At 45.4% G+C, this 23,977-nt stretch overlaps 4 non-coding genes across 4 annotated transcripts; all 4 read left to right on the top strand.

Annotated features, from left to right (window-relative positions):
- The first annotated feature begins 13,500 nt into the window (after window positions 1–13,500).
- On the top strand, window positions 13,501–13,572 carry trnae-uuc (transfer RNA glutamic acid (anticodon UUC)). Its single transcript has one exon. It is a non-coding gene; the product is annotated as a tRNA-Glu (tRNA).
- Window positions 13,573–14,230: 658 nt separating this feature from the next.
- On the top strand, window positions 14,231–14,302 carry trnah-gug (transfer RNA histidin (anticodon GUG)). The gene has a single exon. It is a non-coding gene; the product is annotated as a tRNA-His (tRNA).
- Window positions 14,303–17,418: 3,116 nt separating this feature from the next.
- Window positions 17,419–17,490, top strand: trnae-uuc (transfer RNA glutamic acid (anticodon UUC)). Its single transcript has one exon. It is a non-coding gene; the product is annotated as a tRNA-Glu (tRNA).
- A 493-nt stretch (window positions 17,491–17,983) lies between these two features.
- On the top strand, window positions 17,984–18,055 carry trnah-gug (transfer RNA histidin (anticodon GUG)). Its single transcript has one exon. It is a non-coding gene; the product is annotated as a tRNA-His (tRNA).
- Window positions 18,056–23,977: the final 5,922 nt, after the last annotated feature.

Below are 23,977 nucleotides of genomic sequence, written 5' to 3'. Positions count from 1 at the left end.
TGCTCTTCGGCTCTCTCTATGACACACACACACACACACTGTTCGTTGCTACTGTGTTGTCATGGGTCAATTCTCAAGCAAACTCACACTATGCAACTCTTCCTGTCTGTCTCTCTCTCTCTCTGTCGCTCTCTCTCTCTTGCACATACACACCCCATGTACGTACTCTTGGTGAATGCAGCTGAACTGTCTTTAGCACGTCCTCTTCCAGCAATTATTACAGTGATCGATGTATAGCAGAGCAGGCTATAGATGACGCTAACGCGTCTCGGTGTAGACACAACACAAGGTGTTGTTCAGATAAAACAGCTGTGAATGTGAGTCAGCAAGCTGTTCACATTGCTCAAAGTGATAATCTGACATCTGAGTTGATTATGATTCATTTCATTTGGCAGAAAAATAGCTTAAAAGTGATGGCTTGTAGCGCATACCGCGAAACCCAACTACCTACACTGTATATTCAAGATGTAAATATTTGTCACAATAATTGGTTAGGTCACATTCAGATATGGCGTGCTATATATTTTATACAATAAAAACGTCGCAGATTGTAATGTATGATATATCTGTTCTGAAATTTGTGCGTTAATGCTGTTGACTCAACAGACTACACCAGCAAAATCACTGCAGTCATAGATCATCCCAGACACTTGCCTCATATGCTTGCAACCACTAAGCAAGTGTGTATTTTGATGTGCATGCGTGCGTGTGTGTGCATGTGTACGTGTGTTGTGTGTGTCCTTTAGGTGAACTCTTGCACTGTGTTTCACCTTTTTCTGCTACTATACCAGCTGAGCTATGATACCTGATCAGAGGTCAGTGTAAAGCTCTGATTATAGGTATAAAACGACCAAATAAAGCCGCTTGGACTGATCCACGATCAGCGTCATATGAAAAATGGCTCCGTTTACATGGCGTCTCTGTGTCCTGTTGTTGGTGAGGTGTTGTAGCGCCCCCCTCTGGTCCTCTAACCACACAACACTAAGCAGGCTCTGGCCCTGCCCAGTGTGAATGGCAGATAGTAATATTATAATGAGAACTATCGTCATCGGGACATGAACACACAATAAGCAAAGGTGGTGATTTGAATTTCTTTTTTAATTTCAAAATAAAACTAGTGTGGACAAAGAAGAGCATTGTAAGAATATTTATATTCATTGCTCCAGTGCCAGACTGCCTGTAAATCTGCTCATGTTGTAAACCAGCATTAAATCTCTGCAACTGGAGGTGAGATATAACTCTCAACCAGTCCTTCTTGGAAAAACACAGCATTGGCAAAGACATAAAATGAAAACATTTCGACTGTCGCGGAGGAAGATGGGGTGGGTTTTATAGTCTTGAGAAACTGACCTCCATATTCCTTCAGTTCTTTACATGACCAGTAGATGGAGACATTACACGCAAAACTGCATCGGCTCATTAATCCGTTCATCATGAGGGCTGAGATCTGCAGAAGCAGGTGGGACCATACTCTTAAATCACTATGACTGTGTTCACACTGCACGAAATATGGCCCAAACCCAACTGGCCCAAATCTGATATTTTAAATTGCGGTTGATACCACCACTCCCACACATGGTCCTAAATCTGACAGCCTGACACATGTATGGATTTTGGCAATGCAACCTCATTCTGTAGAGTAAAATCAGCATTCATGCGACTTTTACCTCATTCTATGTCGACATTGAATCTGTCCTGTTAAATGAACATGGAGGACAGCTGCAAAAGTGGTCAGTGGGGGGACAGTGAGGCATTAGACTTCATCGACAGTTGGAATGACATGTCTGTTCAAGCAAATCTATGGAACTGGTCTGTGCTCAAAGCCATGCCAAAACCAGAACTTGGTTGTGATTTCATAATGAATTTGAAGCCAGCCTCCGCTGCACACTAACTTGGATGTGATGGCGACACATCTTGTTGCACATTTTGTCATTTATATGAGCGTGACCAGTTCAGACTAGAATCACACATTGGCCACAAATGGAAAAAAATGATGTCAACGGCCCAACAAAAACATGGATCTGAGCAAAAAAACTGAATGGAGTGCTGAGACTTGCAGTGTGGATGTAATTTATGACCCACTTCTATAGCTTAAGGCAATTCTGTTAACCTTTAGAATGAACACAAGCAAAGTCTTTTAAAATGGACTGTCATCTCTCACAGGCATCATGGGATTTGGCACCGAAAACATGCAGAGGCTGTCTCATGAAAATGCAAAATGCATGATGCTGCCACTGTCAGTGTTGAAGGCACCAATCTGTCTGTAGCTCAACAGGCAGAACATGGCATTAACGTCACCAGGGATTGACAGTTAAACTCCCTGTTTAACCTAATTAGTGTGGCATGGCGTTAACACTGTCAGGGTTGTGGGCTCGAGTCCCTGCATAGCTCCATGGGTCGTGCATGGCACTACCACAGCCAGAGTTGAGGCTCGATCCGTCCTGGAGCCACCCAGGCTAAAAGTGAATGCCCTTGTGGAACTAAAAGGCACTTTGGTTGGAAGCCTTCACCTAATGGCATATTTTGTAATAGCATGTGATTTTTTTCCCATTAAAAGCCGTGTTCATGTACTTACCGCAACGTGACCTGCAATTTTGTGGGAGTGAGCAATGCAATATGGCCCAGAAATAGACATAGTGATTAATCTGGTTCTTACCCTGTGTAAGGAAGAATTGATCTTTGCATTAATGCTAAACGTGGACAAATGACCTGATCGGGGTCATGAATGGTTAAAAATAAGATTTATCTCTTCTCTTGGGGTTTCTTTGCTGATAAAAAAAATCTTTTTAAGAGGATTCTAAGGAAAAAAAAAATCAATTATTATTGTTCCTTTCTCACCGTTTTTCAACTGATTGCGAGGAATTTGTCAGAACTTGTGTCAGAAAGACCGACGCACCAAGCACTCAAACATCACATTGTCTGTTCTTGTCTTGGCATTTTTCAAAACATATTTATCTGAAATCTTTTGTTTTGGCAGAACAGACACCTTTAAGGAAATTTCCCCTCTCATCTGGGTTGAAGCGGTGAGCAGGTTGCACTTGACTGTGCACTTCTGGCTGGCGTTTTGTAATCTTCCCATTATTTGATAGAAATTAATGGCTTGCATGTGGCTGCAAATGCGGAGATTTGGCTTTAATATGGTGCAGATGTGAATTATTTATGAGCATCCAACTGTGCGCCGACACATACACACACACACACACACACACACACACACAAGGAAAGAGCGATATAGAGAGGGGAAAAATGAACTATTTTAAGTACATAACATTACTCATAACTCAGATCCTGCTTTAATAGCCAAATAATACAGGGTGGTCAAAAACAAGACATGCTGACACGAAAAGACAAAGCAAAACGCAAAAACAAAAGCCAATTCACATGCTTTTATAGCCAAGAGTTGCAGATAATTTCTTATAAGGAGCATCGAGAGTCTGGTCAAAGTGGGTGTTTGCTGTACTATCCAGCCTCAGAATAGTACGAGTTGTCTTATGTGACGACGAACTATAGTGACATGAGCATATACTCTGGTGGGACTATGATATATATATATATACACTACCGTTCAAAAGTTTGGGATCACCCAAACAATTTTGTGTTTTCCATGAAAAGTCACACTTATTCACCACCATATGTTGTGAAATGAATAGAAAATAGAGTCAAGACATTGACAAGGTTAGAAATAATGATTTGTATTTGAAATAAGATTTTTTTTACATCAAACTTTGCTTTCGTCAAAGAATCCTCCATTTGCAGCAATTACAGCATTGCAGACCTTTGGCATTCTAGCTGTTAATTTGTTGAGGTAATCTGGAGAAATTGCACCCCACGCTTCCAGAAGCAGCTCCCACAAGTTGGATTGGTTGGATGGGCACTTCTTGCGTACCATACGGTCAAGCTGCTCCCACAACAGCTCAATGGGGTTCAGATCTGGTGACTGCCCTGGCCACTCCATTACCGATAGAATACCAGCTGCCTGCTTCTGCTCTAAATAGTTCTTGCACAATTTGGAGGTGTGTTTAGGGTCATTGTCCTGTTGTAGGATGAAATTGGCTCCAATCCAGCGCTGTCCACTGGGTATGGCATGGCGTTGCAAAATGGAGTGATAGCCTTCCTTATTCAGAATCCCTTTTACCCTGTACAAATCTCCCACCTTACCAGCACCAAAGCAACCCCAGACCATCACATTACCTCCGCCATGCTTAACAGATGGCGTCAGGCATTCTTCCAGCATCTTTTCATTTGTTCTGCGTCTCACAAACGTTCTTCTTTGTGATCCAAACACCTCAAACTTGGATTCATCCGTCCACAACACTTTTTTCCAGTCTTCCTCTGTCCAATGTCTGTGTTCTTTTGCCCATCTTAATCTTTTTCTTTTATTGGTCAGTCTCAGATATGGCTTTTTCTTTGCCACTCTGCCCTGAAGCCCAGAATCCCGCAGCCGCCTCTTCACTGTAGATGTTGACACTGGTGTTTTGCGGGTACTATTTAATGAAGATGCCAGTTGGGGACCTGTGAGGCGTCTGTTTCTCAAACTAGAGACTCTAATGTACTTATCTTCTTGCTCAGTTGTGCAACGCGGCCTCCCACTTCTTTTTCTACTCTGGTTAGAGCCTGTTTGTGCTGTCCTCTGAAGGGAGTAGTACACACCGGTGTAGGAAATCTTCAATTTCTTAGCAATTTCTCGCATGGAATAGCCTTCATTTCTAAGAACAAGAATAGACTGTCGAGTTTCAGATGAAAGTTCTCTTTTTCTGGCCATTTTGAGCGTTTAATTGACCCCACAAATGTGATGCTCCAGAAACTCAATCTGCTCAAAGGAAGGTCAGTTTTGTAGCTTCTGTAACGAGCTAAACTGTTTTCAGATGTGTGAACATGATTGCACAAGGGTTTTCTAATCATCAATTAGCCTTCTGAGCCAATGAGCAAACACATTGTACCATTAGAACACTGGAGTGATAGTTGCTTGAAATGGGCCTCTATACACCTATGTAGATATTGCACCAAAAACCAGACATTTGCAGCTAGAATAGTCATTTACCACATTAGCAATGTATAGAGTGTATTTCTTTAAAGTTAAGACTAGTTTAAAGTTATCTTCATTGAAAAGTACAGTGCTTTTCCTTCAAAAATATGGACATTTCAATGTGATCCCAAACTTTTGAACGGTAGTGTATACACACACACACACACACACACACACACACACACACCACACCGATTAGCCAAAACTTTAAAACCACTGACAGGTCAGTGAATAACTGATTATCTCATTACAATGGCACCTGTCAAGGGGTGGGATGTATTAGGCAGCGAGTGAACAGTCAGTTGTTGAAGTTGGAGCTTTGGAAGCAGCAAAAATGGGCAAGCGTAAGGATCTGAGTGTCTTTGACAAGGACCAAATTATGATGGCTAGACGACTGGGTCAGAACATCTCCAAATCGGCAGGTCTTGTGGGGTGTTCTTTGTATGCAGTGGTCAGTACCTACCAAAAGTGGTCCAAGGAAGGACAACCAGTGAACTGATGACAGGGTCATGGGTGCCCAAGGCTCATTGATGTGCGTGGGGAGCGAAGGCTAACCCATCTGGTCTGATTCCACAGAAGAACTACTGTAGCTCAGATTGCTGAAAAAGTTAATGCTGTCTATGATAGACAGGTGTCAGGACACACAGTGCATCACAGCTTGCTGTGTATGGGGCTGTATAGCCGCAGCCCGGTCAGAGTGCCCATGATGACCCCTGTCCACCACCGAAAGCACCTACAATGGAGACTTGATGTCAGAACTGGACCATGGAGAAACCGAAGAAGGTGGCCTGGTCTGATGAATCATGTTTTCTTTTACATCATGTGGACAGCCAGGTGGGTGCATGTGCGTCGTTGACCTGGGGAAGAGATGGCAACAGGATGCATTATGGGAAGAAGGCAAGCCAGTGGAGGCAGTGTGATGCTCTGGGCAATGCTCTGCTGGGAAACCTTGGGTCCTGGCATTCATGTGGATGTTACTTTGACATGTACCACCTACATAAACATCATTGCAGACCAGGTACACCCCTTCATGGCAACTGTATTCCCTGATGGCAGCGGCCTCTTTCAGCAGGATGATGCACCCTGCCACACTGCACACATTGTTCAGGAATGGTTTGAGGAACATGACAGAGTCCAAGGTGTTGCCTTGGTCTCCAAATTCTCCAGATCGCAATCTGATCAAGCATCTGTGGGATGTGTTGGAAAAACAAGTTCAATCCATGGAGGCCCCACCTCACAACTTACAGGATTTAGAGGATCTGCTGCTAACATGGTGGTGCCAGATACCAGAGGACACCTTCAAAGGTCTTGTGGAGTCCATGCCTCGACGGGTCAGAGCTGTTTTGGCGGCACAAGGGGGGACCTACACGATATTAGGCAGGTGGTTTTAATGTTTTGGCTGATCGGTCTATATATATATATATATATATATATATATATATATATATATATATATACACACACACACACACACACACACACACACACACACACACAATAATAATAATAGCCCCTTGGATTGTGTGAAATATCATACTTTGGCAGTATTAGTATGCACCTACAATTATGAGGCCCTTCGGTTGTGTTGCTAAATTAATTGATGAAGTCCAGATGAGCCGTTGGAGGATAAATCAGCTGCGCTGACACAGTCTGGTCATGTCATAGGAAGTTTTCATTAAACAGAAAGGACACGGCGGGAACGTGCACAAAGCGTGGAAGTGTTCCTTGGATCATAAAGCCTCTTCCTGGTTGGTAATGTGCTTTGCTAATGTGCGGCGCAACAGAAGGAAGGAATCATACGATATTTGAATAAACCATTACTGGCAGCCAGCAAGAATGCAATAATGCAATAATGAGAAACCGGCGAAAGCTGCATTTCCTTTAATCAAGCTCAGCGTATTGGCCTCGTGGTAGAAATTTGTGTGATTTAAAATCTCCCAAACTAGCCAAGATTGCAGGGGATTCATTCAAGGTTAAGGTGGTGGTGGTGGTGGTGGTGGTGGTGGTGGGGGGGGGGGGGGCTGACATACAGATCCCAACAGACCCACACCAACAAAGAGTCAAACTGAGGGGAATAAGAGAAACTGTCGTTCATGAATACAACCCCCCCCCCCATGAATCCTAATGAGCTGAATGTGTTGCAGCACAGTGCGACGCTTTTCACTGTTGGCCAAGTTAAGCTTGCACGCTGACATGAAAACACAACACACCGAGCAAGAGAAGAAAGTCTCTCTGTCCAACTAAGTTAAGGAATGAAGGGTGTCCAAAAAAACAAAAAACAACACAAGAAGACCGACAAAGAGCGAGAGAGACATGCACATGCACAGAGTTAAGATGTATAAAGCAAAAGCATAAAAGTGAGTGAGGACTAAAGGACAAGGGGGGGGGGTGAAGAGAAGTGAGGTAGGAGAGAGAGCAAGTCATTAATCACCCTGACTGCTCTGGACAGGACTGATTCCACCGGACACTGCAGCACCGTGCTGCATGGACACTGCGTTATGCGAGTGCAACACACACACACGCACGCACACGCACACGCACACCCACACGCACGCACACACACATGCACAGATGTTCTGTCATATCTCAGTGTCCTGCTCGACCTCAGTCGGGCCTGTTGGCTAACTCTTATATAACACCTGCTTCCCCGCCGACCGGGTCAACCCGATCAATAGCTGCCAGCAGGAGCGGGCGGACCGGGTTCGATCACACGAGTCTGATGTGATGAAACGCGCAGGACCGTATCTCCATCACACCGGCGGCCCATGAGGGCATTTGCCAAGGGGGGTGGCGTACTATTAGCGATGCTGTCATACTTAATGACCAGTCATGCTGATTAGGCCGGACTAGATAGCCTAATTAGCCTCATCAGAGGTTTCAGGGGAGGGAAGTTTAATAGCGGCGGGTCAAATAGTTTACAAAGAAAGTTCACTTCTGTTTGTAGTTTCAGTGCTGTGACTTGTTCGTTGCGTTCATGGTGCTTATTAAAGGGATAATTCGGGGGGGGGGTTTCTCCACAACTTGGGTCTTCATTATGATGTGATTTTACTCACTAGCTTTACAACGGCGTGTTATGGGGCCACAGATCATGAGCGTCACCTTTCAACAAGTCCGTTTTAGCCCAGTTATCCTCGTAATAGCTTGGTGAATATTCAGCTGTTGCAGCAGGTTTACAAAGATCTGGATTTGACCCGACAGCTTGTGTAAAGGGGAGCCACATATACAAACCCAACTGTGTGCGTGGATACCCACGGTAGCTGAACCAGGAAGCAGCTCAGTGGTGCTACTGACCACTGAAAATACTGGAGATTTTGGGGTGACAGCTTTTGACTTTCACTTCCAAATATGTGGTTTAGACATCGGGGGACATGTCTGAAGACCACGTTCTGACACCTTGTGAGATGCTGTTGTACAAGCTGTGTCCAGCAGTGGTCCATCCATCCATCCATCCATCCATCCATCCATCCATCCATCCATCCATCCATCCATCCATCCATTATCCAAACCGCTTATCCTGCTCCCAGGGTCGCGGGGATGCTGGAGCCTATCCCAGCAGGCATTGGGCGGCAGGCGGGGAGACACCCTGGACAGGCCGCCAGGCCATCACAGGGCCGTCCAGCATTGGTCCCGTGTCCAAAATCTCCACAATGAAGCCGGTGAGTGAAATGATATATCAACTGATATGTATGATGGCAGAGAGTACAAAAATGAGATCCAGGTTGGAGGAAAAAAAGAAAAAGAAGAAGAAGAAGAATGATCCCTGAGTGGAAATGAACAGATAAATGGATAATTGGCTCGGATGGCGAGGAAAATAGGACTCATGCTGGATCAGGTACAACAAAGGACCCCTCTTTCTCAGTCCTGTTCTCCGTCTCTGCTGTGCCTCACTCTCGTTCTCCCTACCTCTTATCATCAACCCGTCATGTCTGATCCACCTCTCAGTGGTTCACATCTTTCTCTTTTTTTGCTGTTCCCTCTCTGTCCGTCTCCCTCTGTTTGGTCACTTTAAATGTCTCTCTGTTTCTACTCATACTGCAGCTCTCTCTCTCTTTTTTTTTTTCACTCTCTCACACACACACACACACACACACACACACACACACTCTCACTCTCTCTCTCACACATGCATTCTCTCTCTCTTTCACTCTCTCTCACATACACACACACTCTCTCTCACTCTCTCACACACACCCTCACTCTCTCTCTTTCATTCTCTTTCACTCTCTCACACATGCTCTCTCTCTTTCTCTCACATACACACACACTCTTGCTCACTCTCTCACACACACACTCGCTCTCTCTCTTTCATTCTCTCTCTCTCCTCTCTCTTTCACTCTCTCTCTCTCTCTCTCTCACGCATGCACACACACACTCTCTCGCTCTCTCGCTCTCTCACACACACACTCTCGCTCTTTCTCTTTCATTCTCACGCACGCACACACACACACACACACTCTCTCTCACACACACACACTCTCGCTCTTTCTCTTTCATTCTCTCTCTCTCCTCTCTCTTTCAATCTCTCTCTCCCTCACGCACGCACACACACACACACTCTCTCACACACACACTCTCTTGCTCTCTAACACACTCTCTCTTTCATTCTCTCTCTCGCTCACACACACAAACACACACTCGCTTTCTCACTCTCTCTCACACACATACACACATACACACACACACTCTCTCTCTCTCTCTCTCTCACTCTGTAATCACTGTGGATGTTCTTTATGTTTATCAGTGGCCCTCCATACTGTAGCATGGTGGCAGAGAGGACTTCCTGTCACAGCGGTGAGGATGTTAGCTGTCTTAATAATGGATCCGTAATGCTGACAGCTCCACACTGCCATAGTGCGGCTTCAGAGTAACTAATGGCAGAGGCCAGGCGGTGTATATAGATGATGGCAGAACTAGTGCATGCGTGCGCACACATGCACGCACACACACACACACACACACACACACACACACACACACACACGGGGACAGAGGCGGCTGTGAGCAGATTTAAAACCCTGTCAACAGCACACCGAGACTGCTGAAAATCCTGCAGAAAGGAGCGTGTGTGTGTGTGTGTGTGTGTGTGTGTGTGTGTGATCGCACGCACGTGCATATGTGTATGTGCCATCATTAAATTCATGCACACCTGCAGAAAGGAGAGCATGGTGACGTGTGTTTGTATGTTCCGAGTGTGTGTATCTCGGTGGGGGAACTGTCAGGACATTTCAAAAAAAAAATTATTTGAACTTTTCTATGCTTTTCTTAGTCTCATTTCCATGATTTGTTTGAATATGCCTTCGTTTTATAAGTATATTTCTGTCAAAATCAAATGTCATATTAGACAAAACCAGGCTGGCGTGAGCTGTATAGACTGAAAGAGCTTTGCCCAATGAAACCAATTATTTACCAAGTACCCTGACACCGAGCTGAACATCACTGAGGTTGGTAGTGATATATTATCCAAAAGTATAGAGACTCTCTTTTTAAATAAGACTTTTTTTGTGTTTCATATGTTGAGTTTGCCTGGATTTGTCCCCCAGATAGCATCCAGATGTGGGCCACTTCAGACAATGATGCGACATGATGGCCTTCTTCTGGCCCTGACAAAATGGATGTGAGCCTGAAGTGGCCCACATGTATAATAGCAAATATGGCCCAAATATGCCAACTCAAATGTGAGCCTTTTTCTGGCAAAGATGCGGTGCTCTTGGCAACTTGTAATCTGGATGTGACCCTGAAGTGGCCCGTGTGGTAAATGGTGAATATGGCCCAAATATCACAAAACAAATATGGGCCACCTTTGGCAAATATGTGGCACATGCGGCATTGCTATGGCTTGGTTCTAGCCCAGATCTGGCAAACCGGAGCGGACCACCCAAGTGCCATCATTCCGCGCGGTATGTGGGCCGGATGAAAGTGTTGGGTGTGGGACGGGTCTGGGCCACAGCAGTTTTGCTCTCTGGGCCTGAAAACATGGCAGCTGCAGCAGTACAACACAGACTCCTAGCAAGCTGATAAAGGCTAAGTGTTTTAGCTGTTTGAATTCTTGTTCAGTGTGAATTTCAAAAAAACAACACAAGAAGATGAAATGTATTTCATCGATTTGTTAGGGGGAAAACTAATCCATGAACGAATCGAGAATAAGGTAACTAACATTGATATCCGCCGACCCCAGCGGGGGAAAAAATGCGGAGGTGCTGCAAATTAGCCTGTACTGGCTGTCTCATAACGAATTTTGAAAACAGAACAATTTAATAGAAAAAAAAATGAAAAGAAGGCAGAAGAAAGAGCAAAAGAGTCTAAATGTAACAAAACACACTCTTTCAAATTCAGCCGTCTGCATAGTGATAGTGGTGCCTTCTGTTAGCGAGAGAAAGCCAATGAGGAATTTTTTGGCCAGCAGCTCGTAGGTAGAGAACACTGGCTGCTGTGCACCAGCTAGGCCTTCTGTGACGTTTGAGAAGGTACTGCCAACTGAAAGCCAAGAAGACACTGTGGAAGGATAGCATAATCAACCAATCAAATTTCATCTTTCTTTTTTTTTGGATTTCCCCCCTTTTTCTCCCCAATTGTATCCGGCCAATCGACTCTGTGCATAACTGTAGTCCACTGACTTCTGGTTTCCACTGCAGCGGTCATACCAGTTTCCTGTTTGGTGGCGTGTGCTATTGACACTGGCATATTTTTCGCGACGCCTGCAAGATTTACCATGGATAAATATCATCAACATGCACAGAGTTGTCGACAAACTTTCACCTGCACCAATGTACAACTTGAAACTTTTCACCAGTTTGCTGGTAGGTGCAGGTAAAAGTTTGTCGACAACCCTGTGCATGTTGCTGACATTTATCCACGGTAAATCTTGCAGGCGTCGCGAAAAATATGCCATTGTCAATAGCACACGCCACCAAACAGGAAACTGGTATGACCGCTGCAGTAGAAACCGGAAGTCAGTGGACTACAGTTATGCACAGAGCCGATTACTCTACTCTTCCGAGCCGTCCTGATCTCTGCTCCACCCTTCTCTGCTGATCCATGGAGGGCTGCAGACTACCACATGCCTCCTCTGACGCATGTGGAGTCGCCAGCCGCTTCTTTTTACCCGACAGTGAGGAGTTTCGCCAGGGGGACGTTAGTGCGTGGGAGGATCACGCTATTACCACCAGTTCCCCCTCCCCCCCCGAACAGGCGCCCCGACCGACCAGAGGAGGCGCTCGTGCAGCGACCAGGACACATACCCACATCCGGCTTCCCACCCGCAGACACGGCCAAAACCTGTACTACGCCCGACCAAGCTGGAGGTAACACTGGGATTTGAACCGCAGATCCCCGTGTTGGTAGGCAACGGAATAAACCGTCACGCCTCCCGGACACCCATCAAACGTCATCTTAGGAGGGGCGTGGCCGTTTGATGCCTAACTTCGGCCAGCTAGCGGTCAATCACATGACCGTGTGACCACCAATCACATAACGAGAGAGGTTGCGCAAAATTGTTTTGGTCAGATTGTCTTTTTCCTGGACTATTTATGTGGTACACTACCATTCATATAATATGTAGTGTCTGCCTGTCCGTAGCCATCAAGACTAAATGGGCGCTGATGTGTCGCTGGTCACTCAGTAGTCAAGCGTCCACCGTACGTGTGAAGTATCTTCGTTGCTGCTGTGCTCCAGGTGTTAACAGTATGGCAGCTTTCGGTGGTGAGTCGCATACACCGTGATAATCATGTCGTTTGCTGGTTTGTTAAACGCACCGTGTACAGTTTGGCCTGTCAGTCAAGTCTCAGCTCTTCAAGTTACTTTCACAGAGGTGTTATTGACGTTACTAAATTACTAAATCGTTACGCATATGACCTCGGCTATATACTGGGCTTTTGTGTTGGCAATATAGGGGCTTTTTTTTTTTTTTAGATGTTTGCTATTTTCCCCAACAAAGGCCCTGGTCCAATAGCCACGGTTCGCTGCTGGTGCGCCTGCACGCTTGTATGCCCGCATTTGTGTGTGCATGCATATGTGTGTTGCCGCGCGTGAGCATGCGTGTGTTGCTGCGTGTGCGCATGCGCTTGCAGAGGCATCAGCTGAGTCTTAATTTATGAGAGGGTGAGAAGTTTTACATTGCATAATGATCTCCAGGGCTCCAGTGGTGAGATATAAATTGTTATTGCGTATGTGCGCACAGTCTCTCTCTCTTTCTTTCTCTCTCTTTCTTTCGCTCTCTCTCCCTCTCCCTCTCTCTCTCTCTCTCTCTCTCACACACACACACACACACACACACACACACACACGCTATGTGTTTGTGTCACTGTGAGATCATTTGAATGGCACTGCCAGATAATATTGAGTGTCCACCATTACCAACTTCCCTCACGTGAAACAACAGATGAGTGTAAGTAAATACAAACACATTGCATGCATGTCCCGATTGGTACTTGAAAACTTGGCTGCAGATACACACTGGGTGGCAGTGCCGTCCTCAGTCCCATATGGTCTAGCGGTTAGGATTCCTGGTTTTCACCCAGGCGGCCCGGGTTCGACTCCCGGTATGGGAATATAATTTAGTCCAGATGATACCTCATCAGTGCCATATGTTGATTTAAAATCTGATTTTTCACCCATCAAATAGGTAGTCTCCATGGCTTTTATAGGCAGCTCGGTTTCAAAATACAGCTTCTGTCAATATCTCTGTCCACTGTTATTAAAGACCCTCATGTTGAAACACAGGGCTAATGAAGATTCTTAACGGTGGTTCTGAGCGTGTCCTCTTCTTTGGAAACAATTCTCTCCTATTCAATTCAATTCAATTCAATTTACTTTACTGTCATTAAAAACAATGTGCAGGAACATGTTAAAAATGAAATGAGGGCTGTGGCTTCACCAAACAGTGCAAGACAGACACAGACAAACACAGCAAACACAGTATAAGATATACACATATGAAGACCAAAAGCTAAAATAAATTAAAAATTCTTCAACGGTTCATACAGAGCTCCAAAACCCGGCAAAAATGGGTCAGAAAACCTCAGCCTGTTGCGGGTGATATGCTGGCACTTGGTCAACTGGCTTGTATCAGCTGTTCTCTTTATTCATGAAGTGTTGAGCAGAAAATGGGAAGTCAGTCAGTCATGATTAGCCAATATGTGGAGGGTAAACACAATTTGTCTTGTGTGCAGTTATAAGTATGTGTAAAGACTGCCTGTGAACTGACCAGCCGTGATCGTATAGTGGTCAGTACTCTGCGTTGTGGCCGCAGCAACCCCGGTTCGAATCCGGGTCACGGCAGTGGCTGTCCCCCCGTTTCAGCTCGCAAGAGCAGCTGTTTTGTGTCCTCTTGAGAGGCAGTTTGTTGTAAATAACTTAAGAACCGTTTTATTTCCGTGTACTGAAGGCTACTAGGCTGCTGCAAGCGACAGGTTGATGTAACATCAAGGTACCATGAAGAAACCATCGATTTACTGGTGTGTCTGCATGCTGGTATGCCTGCATTTGTGTGTGCATGCAATATGTAAGTGTGTGTTTTTGCGTGTGAGCATGTGTATGCAGAGTGTTGCATACTTGGACACATGTCAGGAACTTGCAGGTGTGCATAAATTGAAAATAATCTTTTATTTCTCTTTCATGAGGCAGCTTGGCAGGAAAACCAAACTTGAGTACAAAGTCTCCAAAGGTCTTTTCAGCAGCGGTTTTTGCTGACTTGTTGGTTTATGTTTATGCCTCGGCAAAGCGCGTGAAATGATCTATGATAACTAGAATATACTCATAACCTCCTTTACAGCTTTCCAGATGCAGATAGTCTATTGAAAACATCTCAGAGGGGTATGTGGTGACTACATTAACCAGCGGTGCTCTCGTTGGCTTGTTCGGACGCTTCCGTTTCAGGCAGCTACACACTTTGGTCACATAATGGTCCACATCTCTTTGAATATGAGGCCAAGAGGATCGACCATGGATCAAGGTGAGTGTCCGCTCCACTCCGAGGTGCCCTGTTTCCTCATCCAGCTCCCTGTAGAGCAGCGGATGGAATATTTTGGGCAACGCTAGTTGATCACGAGCCACTGACTTTCTGTACAGGATATCATCTTTGTTGACCTACAACTTGTTTCTCTCCCTTACTAGAACAGAAGTGTCATCATGCCGGTCTCTTCAGATGAGGCCACTGCCCTGCCATGACTTACTCTCGCGCCTTGCCAATGACGGGATCATCCTCTTGTGTTTTCTTCGGCCACTGGGAATGTTATTCGTTCATACTCTACGCCAGGGCATGCTGCAGTGATGGCTGGATACATCCATGTTCATGGGAGTCAAGTTGGGGTGCCTGTGTGACAGTTGTTATTACCTCTGGCTCCATTCCCTGTGAGCATATGCGGATGTACTGCTCTATGTGCAGTGGCATTCGCGACAAGCCATTGACATCTCCATTTACTTTCCCAGGCTGGTACTTAATTGAGGATTTAAAGTCCAAAAACTCAGCAATCCACCGGTGTGTTGTGGAGTTCATCTTTGCTGTGGTCAAAATGTAGGCTAAAGGATTATTGTCGGTGTACACAATGAACGTGGGCACCTAATACAGGTACTCACGAAATCTCTCACAAATTGCCTACTTCATTGCTAAAAACTCTAACTTTCCAGAATGGAGGTGTTAATTCTTTTCTGGAGCAGTTAGTGTTCTCGACCCATAACCGATGACCACCAGCTTGCTTTGTTGTCTCTGGTACAGTATTGCACCGAGCCCTTCCTGAGAGGCATCACAATGCAACACAAACGGCTTCTCAAAGTCGGGGTAACCTAGGAGTGGTGGACGCAACAGGTATAAGCTGGCAGATCACTTCCTGGTGTTGTTCTGTCCAGGTGATCGGCTGGCTTGGGGGTAGCTGGTCTAACTTCTTGCACTTCCCCCTACTCCTACTTGCACTTTATCCTTGGACCCTATTATCTGGAGTCTTTTCATTGGATAACAGACTGTACAGTGGCTTGGCAATGCATGAGAAGTTTGGGATATATGGGCGGTAGTACGATAGGAACCCCAACATTTTCCTCAGTTCTCCCACAGTCTCAGGTTTGCGGTCTTTGAGCGTTTGTACTGGTGCTGCAGGATCCATGCAGTAGCCATCTTTTGATACAGTATTTCCCAGGAATTTCACCTTGTCTTTAAACACTTAGCTGTCAGCTTTACCCCACATACTTGATAGCGACGTAAGACCTCTCTCATGACACGCAGATGGTCCTCAAAGGACTTGCTGTTGACAAGATTGTCATACAAATATTGCTGAGATGTTTTATCCCTCAAACCCACGAGGCACTCCCCCATACTGCGCTGGAACTCTACTGGAGCTGAGGACAGGCCGAAGGGGATCTTCACTTGTATAAACCCCACGGTGTTATAAAGGCTGTAAGTGGTCTGCTACCCTCCTCAAGAAAACCCTGATGATATGCCTTGCCCTGGTGCAGCACTGAGAACCACGCATTCCCACTGAGACTGTTCAGTAGGTCCTGCACTCGAGGGATAGGGTGACGGTCAGGAAGGGATTTCTGATTTAGCTGATGGTAATCCATGCGCAGACGCAAACTCCCATCCTTCTTACGCACGCAGACTATTGGTGATGAGCATGGGGACCGAGATTTCTGAATCCATCCTCTATTCAATAGGTCCTCCAAATACTCCTTCAACTCCATGTGGAGCAGTTTGGGTACTGAGGTGTAGGTGCACCTTACTGAGGTTGTGTCATTCAGCCTGATTTTGAACTGCAGGGATGGAATGCATCCCACATCATTCTTGTCTTTTGAAAATGCAGCACACTCTTCTTGTAGCATCTGTCTCACCTTTTCCTGCTGACCTGGAGTTAGGTGATCAACTGAAACTGGAGGGTCCTTGAATCATGTTTGCCTGTGTCTAGCTGTCTGTGTTTTGCTTTGTGCTTTTCAGGAGCACTGTCTGTGTTGGCTGTGTTTTCACTAGCACTAGCTGTTTTGGCTGTGTGTTCACTCGCACTGGCTGGTCTTACATCCACTGGGTAAATAGCCTTGAATTGCTGTAGCTGTCCCAGCACTGTGCGAGGGATGAGGGTAATATCATGGTTGCTGTCATTTGGAACAGGGATAGCAACCCTAGACCAACTTCTCTTCTGTAGGTAGATGATGGTTTCAGTAACGTTCAACCCCTCCGGCCACTTTGGAATCTCCTCTGGTTCAAAAAGGACTTCCTGTTTTGTGGATATGTGACCTGTCCTCACACTACACTTAACCTCCCTGGTGTGGCCTGCCAAAATCACCGTCTTTCCTCTTTTTCATGTTGAAACAGAAGATGAGTGTAAGGAAATACAAACACATTGCATGCATATCCCGAATAGTGCTTGAAAAGTTTGCTGCAGATACACACTGGGTGGCAGTGCAGCCTTCATTCCCATATGGTCTAGCGGTTAGGATTCCTGGTTTTCACCCAGGCGGCCTGGGTTCAACTCCCGGTATGGGAACATAACTTAGTGCCATATGTCGATTTAAAATCTGACTTTTCACCCGTCAAATACATAGTCTCCATGGCTTTTATAGACAGCTCGTTATCAAAATAAAGCTCCTTTCAATATCTCTGTCCACTGTGATTAAAGACCCTCATATTGAAACACAGGGCTAATGAAGATTCTTAATGATGGTTCTGAGCATGTCCTCTTCTTTGGAAATAATTCTCTCCTATTCGTCAACGGCTCATACAGAGCTCCAAAACTCTATTGTACGCTCAGGGCTGGTCTCGGCAAACTCGGCAAAAATGGGTCAGAAAACCTCAGCTCGTTGCAGGTGACATGCTGGCACTTGGTCACCTGGCTTGTATCAGCTATTCTCTTGATTCATGAAGTGTTGAGCAGAAAATGGGAAGTCAGTCAGTCATGATTAACCAATATCTGCAGAGTAAACACAAGTTGTCTTGTGTGCAGTTATGAGTATGTGTAAAGACTGCCTGTGAACTCACCGGCCGTGATCGTATAGTGGTCAGTACTCTGCGTTGTGGCCGCAGCAACCCCGGTTCGAATCCGGGTCATGGCAGTGGCTCTCAGCTCGGCAAGAGCAGCTATTTTTGTGTCCTGTTGGGAGGAAATGTATTGAAAAACACTTAAGTGCCATTTTATTTCCGTGAACTAAAGGCTACTGTGCCACCGTAAGCGACAGGTTGATGTAACATCAAGATACCATGAAGGAACCATCGATTTACTGGTGTGTCTGCATGCTTGTATGTCCGCATTTGTGTGTGCGTGTGTGTTTTTGCGTGTGGGCATGTGTATGCAGAGGCATCAGCTGGGTCTTAGCTTCAGAGGGTGTGAAGTTTCACATTGCATACTGATCTGCAGGTGACGAGATATTGTTATTGCGTGCGTGTGTGCGCACACAGTGTATGACACGCAGAAAACACACTAATATATGAGTTTGTGGCACTGCGAGATCATTTTAATGGCACTGGTCTGATCAACAGTTTTTGGCTGTTTTTTTTCCAGGCTTTTGAATGCAGACCGGTTAGATAGCTGTGGATGTGTGTGTGTGTGTGTGTGTGTGTGTGTGTGTGTGTGTGTGTGTGTGTGTGTGTGTGTGTGTGTGTGTGTGTGAGAGAGAGAGACAGAGAGAGAGAGACAGAGAGAGAGAGACAGAGAGAGAGAGGGAGACAGAGAGAGAGAGAGCGTGATTTTCGAGCAGTGTCGTCTCACACTAAGCGACAGGCGAATTAATAACACACTCACCAGCTGTAGGAGACACATTTAACAAGTAGCATTTGAAACATACTGCACACACACACGCACACATACACACACGCACGCACACACACACGCACGCACACACACACGCACATGTCCAGGCCTCAGCTCTTAGGCGATGGGTAGAGTCCTGATGCTGTGCTATTATAGTTCAGAACGGATGACTTTGTTGCCTTCCCCGTGTCACGGAGTGGAAGCAGGCCAACTCTTCTAAGTGCTTTTTTCGGTCAAGGATGTTCTGCTCCAATTCTCTGAGCTGGTGCAGAAAAAAAACCCAACAACGGCATCTATTGGAGACTTTTGGTAAATGTATGAAGCAGCCACCGACTACTACAGGGTGCACTGTAGTACGGTAGTACTGTAGTCGCAGCCACCTTCTACCACTGCCTCCCCAGCATCAGGAGGAAAGTGGCAACTTAAAGGTGCTATGCTATGGAGAATACTACCTGGATGCCAACCTCTTTAATTCAGCCTTCAATTCAATTCATCCATCCATCCATCCATCCATTATCAGAACTGCTTAACCTGTTCTCAGGGCCGTGGAGATGCTGGAGCCTATCCCAGCAGTCACTGGGCAGCAGGCACGGAGACACAGGCCGCCAGGCCATCACACAGGGCCGACCCACACACACACACACACACACACACACACACACGCACACGCATTCATACCTAGGGGCAATTTAGTACAGCCGATTCACCTGACCTACATGTCTTTGGACTGTGGGAGGAAACTGGAGCCCCTGGAGGAAACCCACGCAGACATGGGGAGAACATGCAAACTCCACACAGAGGATGACCCGGGATGATCCCCCAAGGTTGGACAACCCCGGAGCTCGAACCCAGGACCTTCATGCTATGAGGCGACTATGCTAACCACTGCGCCACCGTGCCGCCGTATTCATTTCAATTCGAATCAGTTCAATTCAATTCCATTCAGCATTGGGGGGGGGGGGGGGGGGCAACAAAGCACAAATCAGAGTAGATGCACAGCCTGGTCCCCCTTTAAGAGACAACTTCAGACAACTACAAGAAAACACTGGGCCAGCCAGGCCTGTGTTTCTGCAGGAACTTCACTTTGCTTCAGTAGCCACCATTCAGCAACCACTGCTTATATGCACGGGATGAGAAGCAGAATGAGAATCTATCTATCTATCTATCTATCTATCTATCTATCTATCTATCTATCTATCTATCTATCTATCTATCTATCTATCTATCTATCTATCTATCTGTCTATCTGTCTATCTGTCTGTCTGTCTACTGTATTCTGTGTAACTTCTGTATTTAGATTCTGGAAGCTGCAGGATTTCTGCAATAAGGATTTCTACCTCCCGTATGACTGCTACACCGGATCTACCATATGGGCAACATGGGCATGTGCCCAGGGGCCCCTAAGGATAAAAGGGCCCTCCCTACGCGATGGGAGAGTGTCGGCCTCCATAGATAGGCGATATGACACAAAGCTTGACCCATTCTCTTGATAATTATCCATTCAGAATGAAATAAAAGTTGTTTCTAAGAAAATTAAGTCTCATGATTGATTATGGCTGGGCAAGTGGTGACTGCTAAGCAAGTGGCAATACACTGTATGATTGGCTAACGGTCAAGGTGGGCGGGCATAGAGAGCAGGTGGCTTACATTGCACTGATTCAAGATCAGTTTTTCTTAAGCCAAGTCAAGGTTAAAAACAGTGGAAATAATTTTTACCTGACCCACTATCAGTTAGGTTGTATCAGTGAGAAGTCCATCCATCCATTATCTAAAGCGCTTATCCTGCTCAGGGTCGCGGGATGCCGGAGCCTATCCCAGCAGTCATTGGGCGGTAGGCCGGAAGTGCGCCGGAAAAATTTCCAAGCGGCAGGAAATGGATGGCGTTAACCAAAAGCCCAGCGGGGCTGCCAAAAGAAAGGAAAAGGAAACGAACGAAGTGGCCACAATAAAAAAAAAAGTCCCGCTATTAGCTCCTTTTTTTAAAAGCTAAATAAAGTGAAGAAGAGGGCATTCCGATGGAGGATGTCGAGCTAGCAAGTAGTAAAGTTAGCATGTGTCTACCATCGGTTGCAGCAATGCACAGCCTCAGCTAGCTAGCAACGAAAACGTTAGCCTGGAAGTCTTTAGCTCCAGCAGCGACACACTGCCTCTGCTAGGGGTACAACAAGCCAGGGAAAACGACGAGAAAAAAAAAGGGAGAAGAAACGGACAAAGACGGGGATGACCAAACAGTGGAAAGTAATGTTGCTTCAAGCTCATTTGCAGTGGCAGGGTTTTGAGGACTTGATCACAGAGTTTGCAAAGGAAAAGTGAAGAAAGAAGAACTGATGGTAAGAACTATTTGATTATGTCTGTGCACTGAGCAGTATTATCTGTTGTGTTTGCGTGTTGCTGTATATTTTGTGGATGAGTTTATTTGATGTGCTGTTTGCATAACATGTTTATTGCATCACTGTGGTGTGATCAGAATACTTTATTCATCCCCTATATATTGCAGCACCCCGTGATGCTGCTATATTGTATTGGAGTCAGTTTGTCAAGTTCATTATAGGTTGGCTTTTGCAGTTTTGTGTGAAGTTGCCTAGCTCACTTAGTGAGCCTTATCTCGAAACCTGAATTCAGCTGTGCTGTGTGATTACCTTAGGATGGCATAGTTGTAAGTCTATTCCTAGTCAGGCACATTACTACATACACTACCGTTCAAAAGTTTGGGATCACCCAAACAATTTTGTGTTTTCCATGAAAAGTCACACTTATTCACCACCATATGTTGTGAAATGAATAGAAAATAGAGTCAAGACATTGACAAGGTTAGAAATAATGATTTGTATTTGAAATAAGATTTTTTTTACATCAAACTTTGCTTTCGTCAAAGAATCCTCCATTTGCAGCAATTACAGCATTGCAGACCTTTGGCATTCTAGCTGTTAATTTGTTGAGGTAATCTGGAGAAATTGCACCCCACGCTTCCAGAAGCAGCTCCCACAAGTTGGATTGGTTGGATGGGCACTTCTTGCGTACCATACGGTCAAGCTGCTCCCACAACAGCTCAATGGGGTTCAGATCTGGTGACTGCGCTGGCCACTCCATTACCGATAGAATACCAGCTGCCTGCTTCTGCTCTAAATAGTTCTTGCACAATTTGGAGGTGTGTTTAGGGTCATTGTCCTGTTGTAGGATGAAATTGGCTCCAATCAAGCGCTGTCCACTGGGTATGGCATGGCGTTGCAAAATGGAGTGATAGCCTTCCTTATTCAGAATCCCTTTTACCCTGTACAAATCTCCCACCTTACCAGCACCAAAGCAACCCCAGACTATCACATTACCTCCACCATGCTTAACAGATGGCGTCAGGCATTCTTCCAGCATCTTTTCATTTGTTCTGCGTCTCACAAACGTTCTTCTTTGTGATCCAAACACCTCAAACTTGGATTCATCCGTCCACAACACTTTTTTCCAGTCTTCCTCTGTCCAATGTCTGTGTTCTTTTGCCCATCTTAATCTTTTTCTTTTATTGGTCAGTCTCAGATATGGCTTTTTCTTTGCCACTCTGCCCTGAAGCCCAGAATCCCGCAGCCGCCTCTTCACTGTAGATGTTGACACTGGTGTTTTGCGGGTACTATTTAATGAAGATGCCAGTTGGGGACCTGTGAGGCGTCTGTTTCTCAAACTAGAGACTCTAATGTACTTATCTTCTTGCTCAGTTGTGCAACGCGGCCTCCCACTTCTTTTTCTACTCTGGTCAGAGCCTGTTTGTGCTGTCCTCTGAAGGGAGTAGTACACACCGGTGTAGGAAATCTTCAATTTCTTAGCAATTTCTCGCATGGAATAGCCTTCATTTCTAAGAACAAGAATAGACTGTCGAGTTTCAGATGAAAGTTCTCTTTTTCTGGCCATTTTGAGCGTTTAATTGACCCCACAAATGTGATGCTCCAGAAACTCAATCTGCTCAAAGGAAGGTCAGTTTTGTAGCTTCTGTAACGAGCTAAACTGTTTTCAGATGTGTGAACATGATTGCACAAGGGTTTTCTAATCATCAATTAGCCTTCTGAGCCAATGAGCAAACACATTGTACCATTAGAACACTGGAGTGATAGTTGCTTGAAATGGGCCTCTATACACCTATGTAGATATTGCACCAAAAACCAGACATTTGCAGCTAGAATAGTCATTTACCACATTAGCAATGTATAGAGTGTATTTCTTTAAAGTTAAGACTAGTTTAAAGTTATCTTCATTGAAAAGTACAGTGCTTTTCCTTCAAAAATATGGACATTTCAATGTGATCCCAAACTTTTGAACGGTAGTGTATGTGTCAGTAATAACTGGTGTGCTGTCTGCTTGGGTGGTTTTCCAAGAACACAAATATTGCCATAGTCTAGAGTCATACACTGCCTTGGGACGAGTTAATCCATTGTTTCCTTGTCTTGTGATTTGTGAGTGAAATGGCAGGACGTGGTCTATTGAACTGTATAGGCATACCTGCTCAGCTGGACTGGTTATTCAGCCTTTGACCAATGAACAAAGTATTCTGATTCTGATTCTGATTATGGTCTGGTGGATTTGGCATGCCAGTTTGACTGGCGTGGGTGGGCGTGGTGTGTGTGTGGGGGGGTATGAGCTTCAGTGCCCAGGGGCCCCTATGGGTACTAATCCAGCCTTTTATGACTGCTTTATAAGAAACACAAAGGACAACAGACTCGACAAAATGTTTTGGTTTCTGTTTGGTTGGAGGCAGTGTGTTTTCCCCCTCCCAATTGAGGCTTGTACATTCACCGAAAGGTTAAATAGAGCTCGTAATTTTGAGTAATAGAAAGTCATTTTCATAATTATCAACGTAACCCCCCCCCCCACACACAATTTCCTTTTGAAAAGGGGACTAATGGATTATAAATAAAAATTAAATTCACGTAATTTAAAGTCAGTGGCATTGTGACACAAATTTTAGTCCAGAAAAAAAAAGCCCTCAGAGTGCTGCAGAAGTCTCCAAATGGACACTAAACTACTCACCTGCTGCAGTCAGTTAGTGCCGTGCTCCATCACAACCTTTTAACAGCAACACTAAAACCAGCTCCAGTTTCTAGGTATCCGGGCAGGGGAAAGTGTGTGTGTGTGTGTGTGTGTGTGTGTGTGTGTGTGTGTGTGTGTGTGTGTGTGTGTGTGTGTGTGTGTGTGTGTGACTCTGACTCCTTCCATCCAAGCCACCACTGTGCTGGCGGCTTTCTGA

This window comes from Lampris incognitus, chromosome 3 (genome assembly GCF_029633865.1).
Source record: "Lampris incognitus isolate fLamInc1 chromosome 3, fLamInc1.hap2, whole genome shotgun sequence".
Taxonomy (NCBI): Eukaryota; Metazoa; Chordata; class Actinopteri; order Lampriformes; family Lampridae; genus Lampris; species Lampris incognitus.
Note: the sequence above shows the minus strand (reverse complement) of the source record. Positions and strands in the feature narration are given on the sequence as shown.